The sequence below is a fragment of the Haliaeetus leucocephalus genome, unplaced genomic scaffold (genome assembly GCF_000737465.1).
Source record: "Haliaeetus leucocephalus isolate CR32 unplaced genomic scaffold, Haliaeetus_leucocephalus-4.0 Scaffold730, whole genome shotgun sequence".
Classification (NCBI taxonomy): Eukaryota; Metazoa; Chordata; class Aves; order Accipitriformes; family Accipitridae; genus Haliaeetus; species Haliaeetus leucocephalus.
Genome location: NW_010973166.1, coordinates 601,332 through 613,893, shown reverse-complemented (window position 1 = coordinate 613,893; position 12,562 = coordinate 601,332).

The following is a 12,562-nucleotide window of genomic DNA, read 5'->3' as shown; positions in this document are numbered from 1 at the left end:
AGCCCCCGGCCTTCGGGCGGCGGGTGCCGGACGGCAGCCAGCATCCCCCCGGGATGCGGGTGCAGGGTGCCGGGTGGTGCCCGCCGCCCCGGGGGTCCCGGCCAATCGCCGGCCCAAAAGCGGTTTATATTTAGCCCGGTATCTACTTCGGGCGGAAAGTTTTCCCCCGTCCCTGGCACAGCTGTCGAGTCCATCTCCCTCCTCCACCCCCGGCCTCAGCAAATGGCAGCCCTGAGTCCCCCCGGGGAAACCGCGGCCACCCCAGCGGCACCCCGACCCACTCTTCCTCCGGCCACCTCGGCCGGGGCACGCTGCTCCCCCCGCGGCCCGCTGCCTCGCGTGGGGGGGCTGCCCCACAGCGTGACCCCCTCCTACGGGTGGGCACGCTAAGGCCAAGAGGCGCAAGCAGCAAGCCGGGGTTTTGCACCGTGGTTTTAGAGGTCCCCGTCTCACCCCAAAGCACCGGGTGTTGGATGCGCTCTCTTTCCCCCCGGGCGTGAGGATGAGGGTGAAGGCGCATCCTGCGCGTGACCTGGTCCATCCCTACAGCTGGCTGCGGTCTCCCGGCCGTGTCCCAGACACTACAGACTCACTCGTGCAGCCTGTGAGCGGTGCATGTGCCTGTCTTTCCATCCTGGGGCTTGCAGGGGGAAATGCAGGCGCTGTGGAAAAAAGACCTTCCATCAGAGGCAGAAATAAGCTGGCTTTTATTCTCTTACTTCCTTCACAGCCTCACTGGGTGTGGGAGGTTTTACTCAGTGGGAAAAAAGCCCCAACGCAGCCAGGGCAGCAAGCTGGAGTGTCGCTGGAGCACCTGGACATGGCCCTGCCTGGACACCATCATTCTCCCACCAGGCCACCAAGCCACGGCAATGTCCCCATCCCTGGGCTCTGCATACAAGAAGGGTGTCAGGGTCCAACTGTGGGAGCGTAGCTACACCATCACCCTGCACAGAGCAGGAGGGGACCCCTGCATCCCAGCTGGTGCGAGTGGGGCCCCAGTCACTGCTCGGTACCAGAGCAGAGGTGGGCTCAACTGTGCCGGAGCCAGGACCGTGCCTGCAAGTGCCTGCTCTGCCCGGGGCTGCCTGCTGAGCAGATGAAGGGTGCCCTGCGAGCGGGTCTGTGGCCCCCACTGCCTCCTTGCCTGTGTAGGGGGGACGAAGCCCCTGTTTGAACCAGGAAGGGGCGGAAAGGTGAAAACAGCTTGGCTCCGCCACTTGCAAATAAAAAATAATAGCTCCTCTCCAGTGCGTGATTAACACCCAGCCTCATAAACAGACCGCAATATTTACGGCGAACTCGTCCTCCGCGCCGCTCTCCACCAGAAGCCGTTCAGCTCCATCCGGCTGGCTGTGTCACCCCGACCAGCCCTGCTTGCCATGGGGAAGCATCACCCGGTCCGAGCCTGCCGGCGTTCGGCAAGGGACAGGCAGCCGGGCAGGCTGGCAGGAAGAAACCCTCTTTGAATAGCTTGGAAAAAGTACTCGCAGCAAATTAACTGAAGCGCACAGCCTCCGCACGCTCTCCAGTTTGTCTCCATGGTGAGAGAGGCCTCGCTACTTTCCTGGGTTTCTTAGCTAGAGCACTTACAGCTCCCACTAGATCTCTCTCACTTTTTCCTTGCCTTTTTTTTAAAGAGTGACTGCACAGAGGGCCTGATCCTTCCTTCCACCCCCTCGCTTTGGCAGGCGTGGGAGCAGGTTTGATGCAAGGCACCCGTGGAGGTTTTAGGAGCCTGGCATGGAAACACTGAGGATGGGGATGCTGGGCTCAGGCACGCTGCGCCTGCTCTGCGGGATGATTTTTATTTAGTTGCTGGTCACCAGCAGCCTGGGAGAGAGCCAGACTGGGGCTTGGGGGACGCCAGTGCCGATGCCCTTGTGCCAGATGCACCAACCACCCCCTGCAAACATGAAGCGACGCAGGGCTGGGAGACCCCCAGTCATCCCAGTATGAGCCGGGCCAAATTTGGCCCATTCTCCCAGCCCCTGGCTGCAGAGCCCACAAAACCACAAGTGTTACGGGCACTGAGTGGTAAAGAAAATCCTGCAGGGCCCTTGCACGAGCTGCGCGTGTGGTTCAGCCCCAGATCCTGCAATGGGATCGCAGAGACACAATAACAGGCTGTAACCAGCAGTGCCGAGCAGGGAAAAAATATCCCTGTATAATTATCATATCCATCCTGCCGGTCAGCCTGGAGACCTGTCATTGTCCCTCTGCAGAGGGCAGAGGCCACTGCGCACACCAAACCCCAGCCAGCCTGAAAAGAACATCTGAAGGGATCCCTGCAAGCTAAGCTATGATTACATTTTTTTTTTCCACAACAAAAGGAGAAAGAGGCAATTAAGAGCTTGTTTGTTTGTGGCCGTGCATTTCACTGCGGGAGACACCTGTCTATGGAGGAGGACCAGGCTGCAGGCTGGGGACGTGTGTGCCCTCCTGGGGGTGAGGGGATGGGGAGCCGGGAGAGCCCGGCATGCTCCCCTCCCATGGCACAGCCCCCAGCACACATCACCTCCGCTGCCGGCAGAGCTGCGCCTCTGGTTAATAAATGTCCCCTCCTGTTTACTGAGCTCCTCCAGGCTACCCAGTGCACATGTCCTCGTCCCACTGCTCTTCTCTTCTTCGTCTCCTTCATCTCTTCTTCTTGGGAGATTTGCCCCCTGCACCCGAGCCCCAGTGCGGGGAGAAGCCTTCTCCCCATCATGCCTCCCACCATCCCTGTGTGGGAACTCCCGTGTCCAGGGCACAGGAGGGACTGAGGGGGGACTCGCTCCTGACCGAGCCTTTGCCAAACATCCCCATGGGGCACCGCCAAGCTGGGGACCCCCAGCCTGGGCCAGGTATTACCTGCTGACGAAGCCTGGAGCTGCATGGGTGGCAGCTGCCTGCCAAAGCCTCCTCTTGGCCGGACAGGACGTTGATGGCTGAGAGCTTTTCACCCTGGCCCCCAAGACCACAAGGTCCTCCCTGTGAAAAACCAAGCTGTGCTGCGAGTTTCTGGCAGGTGGCACGCCGGTGCGATGCTCTGGGCTCCGTATGTTATCCCACCTTCTCATCTATGGTGCTACCACCTCTTGTATCTATTCCAGGTCCTGGACCAAGAAGGTCTTTCACTACTCTGGTGGCTCCCCAAACGCCACATCCCCTGTGCAGAAAGCAGACCCTGGAGCACAGCCGCTTCCCGGCATCAAGAAGAGCCATCATTCTTCCCTGCCTAGACCCGCAGGAGGAGGGTTCAGATGGGGCTCGGGCTGGAGCAGTGCCTGGCTCTTTAGACAGGGACAGGGCAGCGTGTCTTCAGCTGTGATTTCTATCTGGAATATGGATTTTTTTTATATGTATCACTACACATGATACACGTCACGGCACCCAGCTCACCTTCACCCCTGCAGTGGCAGAGGGAGGAAGGGACATGACCACCAACCGCTGCCCCTCTACTCTGCACGCTCACTGCTTTAGCAGAGAGATGAAAAAAAACCTGCTCATTTTTCACCCTGTGCATGTGTCCCTTGTTAGCAAGGCAGTGCAAATGCACACCCTGCTGAATATTTTTGGGAGCAAATAGATGCTGTAGCAGCCAGGAGCCCACAGAGTGGCTGCAAAAGCCGTGCCCCTCTGTCCCTGACAAGGGAGGTGATTTCCATGAAATGGAAACGGAGTCAAAGGCAACGGGAAACCAAAATTCAATACTGGCCAGGGAAGAAGCTAAACAAAAGGCTGAGGTCTCTGCCCCAGCATAAGCAAGGTCTCCCTCACATGCATCACCTCCATGGAGTTTGACTCCATTGCACATTTTACCTGCATTCATTATAGCACCAGGGCCATTTGTTTGTGTATAATAAAGGGGGTCTGGGAGAAAAGTGTGTAATTAGCACATCCATCATACAGGTTTTTTAGATATCAATAAAACATCGATTCCCTCGTTCCATAAAGTCCCACACCGTGGTGAATACAAATCAGTAGCCGTGATGGAAAAAGAATGCATAACCCCCCACAGAAGTGCATAAATCTCCCCTCTCCCCGGCATATCATTAAACCTCTTCAACACTGATGGAAAAACTCCTCTGCCAGGTGCCAAGCGTGCCTGAAGCCTTGCTGGGCTGATATCAGCAACAGCATGGTTGCAACACGGCGGCTGGCCAGTGGTTCAAAGGTTGCAGCCAGAGCTGTGCAAATAGTGGATCTTTGTCTGGGGAGAGATACCTCACCACTAAGTCTTTTCAGTCTAGGGCAGTCACATGAAATTTTGTATGGTATTTTGTTTTCTAAATTCAAATGAAAAACATAAGGAGAAATTTCAGTTTGGTTGACCTAGAGTGTTTTGCTTGGTGTGAAAGAAACACAAAAAGCTTCATTTGTGCTTCACTTTACTCAGCCTCCTGCTCCATCCATCCTCTTTCCCATTTTTTTTCATGTATGTGCAAAGACCACAGCAGAGCCCTTAGTTTTGAAACAAACCGCTAGGTGTTATTCATTGAAAACAGCAAAATAAACAGTCACTTCTTAAGGTTGGTTTTTTTCCAGCTAAGCTAATTATGAAATTTATCTTGCTTTTGGATGTTTCGGTTCCCCTCAAACTGCTTTGAGAAGACAGAGCTGAGGCGTTCAGCAGGAAAGCCCCACTGAGGTTCAGCTGCTGCAGGGCTGCCACCTCCATGCTCCCCTCTTGCCGCTTGCCACTCCCCCTCATCTCACATCTCCGTGCAGCAGCAGACAGCGAGTAATGGCTCCATTTGTCACTGCCCCGTCACTGCAAGGCCACAGATGTCCCTCATTTTGCTCTCCATCTCCCCCAGGCAAGGTCTGCCGCCCACCCACCCCCTGCTCGCCCTACGGCTGGCTCTTCATCCCTCCGGTGTTGCATCGGGCACAGGTACCCAGCTCTCAAATCCCCTGGCAGCTCCCCAGCCACTGTGACATCTCACAGGCAGGAGATCTAGACCATAGCCTTGGCAAGATGTGCCTGGCGGTGACCCACCGGGGATGCCCTTACCTGTAGCCCACCTTGGGGTTATCTGGGGCCACCAGCGGCATTTCTCCCCGGTGAGCACTTGGACCTGCTGTCTGTCCCTGCACAGCCCTGGGGCAATCCCCCGTCCTGCCCATGGAGGTGAACACCAGTTGATGTCGTGCCCACAGTGGTGAGTACCAGCTGATGTCATGCTCATGGAGGTGAGCACCAGGTGATGTCATGCCCACGGAGGTGAGCACCAGCTGATGAGTTCAATGAGCTCTCCTTACTGGGGAGCATCCTGCATCCCTCCCCAAACCCTCCTTACTGGGGGTTGCTCCCCATCCTACACTCCTCCCTGAAACCCTCCCTGAGTACTGCCCATGGGTGACAAGGTCCACCAGCGAGGGGACACAGCTCCAGAAAAGCTGCTTCCAACCACTTCCCCACTCTGGTGCTGGCTCTGCTCTCCCCCAGCGAGGAGTGATCGAAGTGAGTGCCTGTAATTGCAGCTGTCAGCAGTAACAATCACGGTGCTGCCGTTATAAATGGCTTCAGCCTGACTTTTACTTACAGATTTCCCTCACGTGATGCTACAAGTCGTGCAAGGAAAAACCTGCACCGCAGAAAAGCAATTGCACCTTCCAGCTCTGCGGAAGGAGATTTATGGCTTGTTTTGGCCATAAAATAGAGCAGCCAGGGCTCGGGTTGCAGGTTGGCATGTCCTGACCGGGCAGGCTGGGGTGGTTCAGAGGAAGGGGACACTCGGTGTCCCCTCCACACCACCCTGCCGGGGATGAGGCCGGGCGTCAGAGCCCCTGACCGTTTGGTGGTCCCTGTTAGCAAGGGAAGTGTTTTAGCCTAATTCCTGCCAGACATATCATAAAATCATAACGATGTCTGGAATCAGAGAGGAACCGCAGAGGAAGGGTGTCTCAGGCTGTAGAGGTGACCCTTGCCAAATCTGCTGGCATTGATCAGAGGCGCTGAGAAATGCTGGGGGTTTTCCCCATACGTGTGGTTTGCAGCACCAGGACTAATTTCTACGGGGAGGATGAAGCCAGGCTGTGTCTGGTCTGCGGCTGCTGTCGGAGATCAGAGCTGTTGTTTTCCAAGCAGCTGGCTGGGAGCAGATGTGGAGTCCTGAGCACGAACTCAGCCCAGCCGCTCCCCAGCCCATGGCTGGGCCGGGAACCCAGCTGCCATGCAGCCTCTCGCTCTCTGCTGCGGTGGCACAAGGACCTTTGGGACATGTCCCCACTTGCTTTAAATGATTCTTTCCAATCTGACATCTGTCCTGAGGCTGCAGGACCCGGAGCCATGTGTTACAGCACCTACAGACGGTTCATGCTCAGCCTTGATGCACAAGGGAATGAGACCTGAAGACACACGGTTCCTTCCAGGCCAAGTAAGACCCTCCATGGAGAAACAGCCTAACCTAGTGCTGTCCCAGCTGATAACCAAATGGACTCACTGTGGACAAGGTCCATCCCCTGCAACACACTGGGGGCATCAGCAGGATTTGACCGCCCTAAGAATGCTCACCACACAGGGCTCAAGCCAGGTTTGGCAGGAGGGGCTGTTGTTTTCCTAACATGGCCCTTGCAAATAGGAAGCTTGTGGCCTTTTGTGCACTTTGATAAGGTTCAGAGGTTGTTAAAAAAAGCACAAAGCTGTGGCAGGATTTCCAAAAATTCCCAGAAAGTCCAGCCAGCTTTGGAGATTTCTGCCATAGCTATTACCACACACCTCAACCTTGCCTGCACTGAGCTCTTTGTTGCCATTATAGACGTGCTGGTAAAGGGACACACGTTTAGTGCAGAGAATCGCAGTGACACGTCCTCTAGCATGCGGTTACACCAATGCATGGTGTCACACACAGGTATGGTCTACTCTTCCCAACGGGGACTTCTTGCCAAACATAAAGCATCTTTGTACCGCTTTATTGTGCTTGTGGCAGCTTGCTGCCTGCAGCATCAATACACCAAGATACGCCGATATCTCATGTTTCCTCCGTGACCTGCTGCGACTCTGGTGTGACGGTGGCATTGGCTGCACGAGCTGGCAGCAGCAGCTCCGGGGACATCGTTTCTTGTCCCAGGTCACCTACCTTTCCACTGTTCGGCGGGGTGCTGCCCCCCCTTTCTTTGCCCCCCTCCTGTGGTATATCCCCCTGGGAAGGGGCCAGCAGCCAGGATGGCGATGGGGAGGCGAGAGCGTGTTTAACAAGGCAAACGAGGTTGGAGTAAACAGGAGGGGGACGGTCCCAAGGCCACCTGGCACTTTACCAGCCCCATCCCCTGGAAAATATCCTGTAGGGATAAGGATCCATCCTGATCCACGGCACAGTGGGGCAGTGCCACAGATGCTGAGAGGTGCTGGGGGAGATGGATGCTGCACTCTTCCCTGCTGCAGCTGGCGAGGAGGGGGATTTAGCAGTGGGGCAGTCCCGGGGCCAGAGCAGGGAGGGCAGAGGCTCTTCCCGGGGCTCTCCTGGAAGCAGCCCAGACAGCTCTGGGGCTTGGAGGAAGCAGCTCTTGTTTCTTCTCTAATTTTAGACCTTTTCGAGGTGTTCAGTTTTCTTAACCACTGGTCAGCTGCTGTCTTCTCGCACAAAGCAAGCGTGCATAAATTAAACCAGACACATATATATGTATTGGAAATGATCCAGGAGCAATCACTTACACACCAGCGAAGGGCGTGAAACCCCCCATCTGCTCCTGGTTGTAAGACAGCACAGAATGTCCCCGGCCCAGCACCACCAGCACAGCTCCCTGGGGCTCGTCCATCTACGGTGGTGGGGGACACTGCACCCCTCACAGCGCAGGATTGGGGCTGGAAGCAACCCAGCAGTGGCACCTTGACCTAAACCGTCTGGGCAGATGGTTTTTTTCTTATTCCCCGGCTGGGTTTCCAGGCAGGACAACCCTGTGATCTCAAGCAAAGTGGTGGGGACATGTGCGAGCAGCGAGGAGCTGCCCTCTGCTCGCGGCCGTGCATACGTCGGTCGTGAGTCAGCCTGGGAAAGGTCAGCCTGCTCAGGGACGTCAGGCGACGAGCGGAGGCAGCCCCGCTTCCCCCACGGGGCATCTCCCGGCAAAGGGGAGCTGCTGCCACTTTGGCTTTTTGCTCCGTGTTTCTGTATCCCTACGCATTTCGGTAGCAATCGTGCCTCTACACGTGGGCTTGCAGCCAGGGGTACATTGTTGCCCAACCTTGGGATTTTTAATATCAGGCGTGTTGACACTGGCTGAGCAATGTATGGGCCAAATCCTGCCCTGGAGAGTGCAGGGGAGGTGATAAATAAGCCAGGCAGGGCATGGTTACAGCCCACAGACCCACATGCCCATGTGCTTGTGGCTGGGGACAGGGCTGGCCCATCCCTGGGGCTGGCTGTTGGGGATCTTGAGTCCTAAATCCACCTCTGCGATGGGCTCAAGTCCTGATGGATCAAATTCAGCCGGCGGGTAAGGTGACCCACCTGCAGGCAAGGCGGAGGCAGGCACATCCCCTCCTGGCAGGTCTCATCCTGGCTCCTGCCGAAACGGGGATGAAAGCACCATCTTACCCCACTTGGAAGAGCTGTGGGAGGTTATGGCTGCTGGGACAGCACTTGGAAGAGGCTGGATTGGGACCGACATCCCTGCCGCTGGAATCAGACCCATCCAGTGCATTATTATTGCCTTGAAACCACTACTCCTCCTGGCTTAAAAAACTTGCTGCAGGCAGCTTGCCTGGGTGTATAAATGCCCTGACAATTCCCATTGAGCCGTGGATTGAGCTGTGCTGCTCCCAGTGTGACCCTGTGCACTGCCTCTACCCTGGGGACTGAGCCCCCCCCGGCTCCTGATGCTCATAATCACACCCTCGATCTCCGCCAGTACCGGGCAGGGAGGGAGAATATGTGAAAAATCAATAGCTCCAACTCAGGCTGCCGGAGGATTTGTGCATTTTGCACTGCTGTCTCTGGGAAATCTAATATATCGATTGTGTTTCTCAAGACCGGTATCGATGAAGCAGATAATGGGAGGATTCGGGGCTGGCCGGTGGATGCCGAGGGTATCCGAAGCCCAGGGCTGCTGCTTTATTGATCCTGGCAGGCAGGGCAGCATCTGTTGGTGTGATTTACTAAAACCCCTCGTTGTTCCACCTCAAGCTTGCCCCTGACCTGCTTTTACTTCTGTATTTATTTATTCCCCACCTTCCTTTCCAAGCGGTGGCAGCGAAGCCCCTGGTCCTCCCTCGAGGGCAGGAATCATGGCCCGGGCAGGGCAGGGCAGCGGAGGATGCAGAGGGCATCCATTCCCCTGGCGATGCCCCCATCACTTCTGCGGAGCAGCTCTGGCCAGCAGCTGAGAGCAGCTTTGCCGTGCCGAAGTCGGGGGCATGCCGCTGCTCCCGGTCCCCTCGGCTCAGGCATTATTTCTTCTGGTTTCGATGGAGAGGAGGTGAATTTATCTTCCCTGTTTCCCCTGACGTTGACCCAGCCAGTGGTCCAAGCTCAGCATGTCCTGCTCTGCTTGTGGGGCCAGGGAGAGTCGTGCTGCAAAAGCATCCCCTCCCGTGACAAACCGAGCCCCTAAATATCCAGGCGTCTTTAAAGTCGGCTGCCTGGGGAGGAGGTGGGAAGAGAGGTGTAGGAATGCTTGTCGGTGGGTGTCCTGCATTGTCTTCTGCTATGGAAAACCCTCCTTTTTGTGATTTTATGAATGCCATTAAAGAAAATTTTCCCTCTGCAAGACTCTTTTTCTAAAGCCTCTTTTGAAGACTCCTTCTCCCCAGCAATACAGGATCTTTAAAAGTATAATTATATTTTTTTTAAAAAACCCACCATGCTATTTATAAATTATTCTATATGCTCTCAACAAAGCAAGTGCCAGACTGCACTGGCAGAAAGCCCACTCCCGACTTCTCCTTGCTCGGTTTAAAAATGCAAATAACATAGCTGCTTTTATTTTTTCCTAGCTACAACAGCATGGGGGAATATCACAATGCAAACTCTTTCCTGGAAAAGAGCGAGAGATGAGGGGAATGTTGCAGCCTGGTGCAAGCGAGGTATGGAGACCGGGATCCAGACTCGAGGCACAGGGACTGGGATCCAGACCTGAGACCAGGACTGGTTGGGATTGGCATCCCTCCTCGGCCGGGATGCCTTACCTGCATTCCCCCTGCCTGTACTCCGGTCCGAGGGCAGAAGGCAGCGGAGGCAGGCGGCGGCCGTGGCCCTTCCTCTTTCATTTAAGGCTTCTCCTGCCCTCTCTTCCTTCCTGCCTTCCTCCCCCAGCCCCTGGATGGGCAGAGCTGAGAGTTTTGAAACATTTTGAAGAGTCGGAAAGCCCCAAGTCCCAGCAGAGCACTGACACGCTGTCACGATGCCAAGTGTGGTCCCAAAGCGCGTCTGATAACAGGAGGCAGGGTTTTGCCAATCAGATATTTAAACAGAGCTGTTGCTAGAGAGCACGGCAATGGTGAGTAAGGAGTCCAGCCTCTGCTCTGCCTCCCCTGCTATCGTCTGTCTTTGTTTAATACCAATAAATAGCATTTATTGGTATTAAATAAATAAATAGCATTTATTGGTGGGTAAAAAACTCTCCGAGGTACACAGGGAAGAGGGGGATCACTAGCTATTTTCAGTCGCTGAATTTGCAAGCTGTCGTATTAGAAGATATTTGCTTATTGTACATCACGGCATATATTTCACGCAATGCATCCAGCAAAAAATGCGGAGAATATTTATTTCTTAATCCGTTCTCCTCCCCCACGCTGCACGTTATCTCTGGAAGCCTGATGGTATTCAAAGGGTCGAAGCTGCAAAGACCCACCTCACGTCTGCTCCCGCTGAAGTCAGTGCCACCGATCGTGGTGGGAGCTGGCTCAGACCCTAAGCGATTTTATCTGGAACAAGCCTGCGAAGGTAACGCATTAAAAAGCTGGTGACCTGCTAAATGTAAGTCAAGCTGTGACATAGCGGTTGGCTCGCGCTGAGGTCAGCGCTGGGCAGGTTGCTGAGTGTGAAGTTTCGGATGAAGGGCACTAAAGCTCTATTCATTAAATGGTTTTCTGCAAACATAATTAAGAGATGGTATCAGCGAGGATCGCTGCTGCATGTGCCGCTGTCACTGCTGGGTAAATCTCAGCGCGGGTAAGAGCCCTTGCAAATCAGAGGCCTGTGACAGGACCCCGATAAATCACAGCAACAAACGAGCTCTGCTCCTGCAGACATCAATGGGAGCGATGCTCCGGGCAGCTGCCTACAGTGGTGGGCAGGAATGCTGCCGTGCCAAGGGGCTGGCAGCTGGGATGGGGTCGGCCCTGGTGGGGATACAGGAAAAAAGCTGAAAACTATAATCTGAAGTTGTGCTGGAGGTTGGGAGTCTTGAAGGAACACCAAAATTAATCCCAAATGCAGCAAATTGCCCAAATCTGGGAATTGGGGAGGGGCAAGATTAGGGCCACTGGGATACCCTGGGATAACCGAGGGCTGCAGCTCCAATCCAGATGGCTCCAGTTTGGTCTCTCACACTATAACGCAGTGGGTACTAAACCCCCCAGCCCTGGGAGTGTCTGTATTTTGGGGCAAGCGTGGGCGGGCTTGCTCTTACACCTGCCCTGGGTTTCCCTGCTCCCCCTTGCCCCACGGCAGTGTGCACAGCACCCTGCTGGTGAGTGTGACGAGTGGTGTGAGGGCGAAGGCTTTTGTGATCATGCAACTTTTGGAGAATCTTCCCTTTTTTGCCCCCCCTTTCTCTTCCACTCCTCCTTTTCCTTTGCACTGCCTTCTCTTTCTCTTCCACCCCCCTAGCTTTTTGTGGCTTGTCAGCCTGATTTCCCCCCTCCTCCAATTCTTACTCATCTTTCTTGTGTCTTCTCCTACTCCATCTCCATCCTTCCTCGCTTACTCTCTTTTCCCCGGCTGGTACTTCTCCATCCCCTCACCTCTTCCCTCCCACGCACACCGCTCTCCCTGCTACACTTCTCCCCATCCCCATTCCCATCCCCATCCCCATCCCCATTCCCATCCCCATTCTCATCCCCATCCCCATTCCCATCCCCATCCCCATCCCCATTCCCATCCCCATCCCCATTCCCATCCCCATCCCCATTCCCATCCCCATCCTCATCCCCATCCCCATTCCCATCCTCATCCCCATCCCCATCCCCATTCTCATCCCCATCCCCATCCCCATCCCCATCCCCATCCCCATTCCCATCCCCATTCTCATTCTCATCCCCATCCCCATTCCCATCCCCATTCCCATCCCCATCCCCATCCCCATTCCCATCCCTATCCCCATCCCCATTCGCATCCCCATTCGCATCCCCATCCCCATTCCCATCCCCATCCCCATCCCCATCCCCATTCCCATCCCCATCCCCATCCCCATGCCAGCCAGCCCCAGAGAGTTCAGGATTCAAACTGGGGCTGTCCCAGATGGCTGCTGCTGCCATCGCTTATGGGGGGGCTGGGTTGGAGATCCTCAGGGACGAAGGTGACACTTTGGGGTCCAAACCGACCCCCCGAAATGAGCAGAAAGAGAAAAACGAACCGGGCCGTCCCCGGCTGGGGGAACCCCGGCGCCACCGCTCCCCCCTCGCCCCCCCCCC